The following is a 980-nucleotide window of genomic DNA, read 5'->3' as shown; positions in this document are numbered from 1 at the left end:
CAGAAAGATTAAGTACAGTAAGTGAGAAACTTGGAAAGAGAGATAAAGAGATCTAGACAAAGAGATAGAGAGAGGGGGAGAGAGCAAGAGAGAGAAAATGAAGGAGAGAGAAAGAGAGAGTGAGAGAGAGAAAATGGGAGATTTGGTAGCTTTCTGTTCCAAGCGCTAGCAACCAAAACATGAGCAATGTAATCTGTCACAGCTGGCGCTGTTTACAATTAGTCACATGTGTTCTGTTTGAAATGATGTGTAAGTGAGAAGGGCAAGTGTTTCTGGACCAGGACCCTTGGAGAGTAGATACAGGAGAGTAAGTCTTTATTCAGACAGACGGTCTCTTTTACACGTGTGCCGTGCTTGCAAACAACATGCAGTAATAAAGTAGCAGTAGCTAGCTACTGTACACCTCGAGCTGTGTGTGTGTGTGTGTGTGTGTGTGTGTGTGTGTGTGTGTGTGTGTGTGTGTGTGTAGCCTACCGTACACTCTGGGCCTGCCTGGCTCCTGTCCATGTCTGCCATTTGCCAGGTCAGATTTCACAAACTGATGCCCAATTAACTGTTTCAGATATTAATAACACTAATAAGTCTAAAGTGACAAATCCTTCTTCCTTTTCTTTCCTTACTGTGTTGTATTATTTTTCACTATTTAGTGGCCTACTGTACTATCTATTCATAGACTTGTACAATCCATCCAACCAGTCACTCAACACAGAAACGTGTTAGTTTTGTGGAGTGTAGTTGGGCCACTGTCAACAGCATGTGTCCATCCTTCACAAAGCTCAGCCTTTACACAATCCAGTGAGAAACACAAGTCTTTATTTCAGGTAAACAATCAGACAAGTATTTTGTAAACAATCCATGAAAATACATTTCCATCACAATCAGCCTCGTAGGAATACTCCAACACATGGGCTCTAGGGGTAGGCTTCAATACGAGAGGGAGGAGAGGAGAGGAGAGGAGAGGAGAGGAGAGGAGAGGAGAG

The sequence above is a fragment of the Borostomias antarcticus genome (genome assembly GCF_949987555.1).
Source record: "Borostomias antarcticus genome assembly, chromosome: 11".
Classification (NCBI taxonomy): Eukaryota; Metazoa; Chordata; class Actinopteri; order Stomiiformes; family Stomiidae; genus Borostomias; species Borostomias antarcticus.
This window is presented reverse-complemented; position numbering follows the sequence as displayed.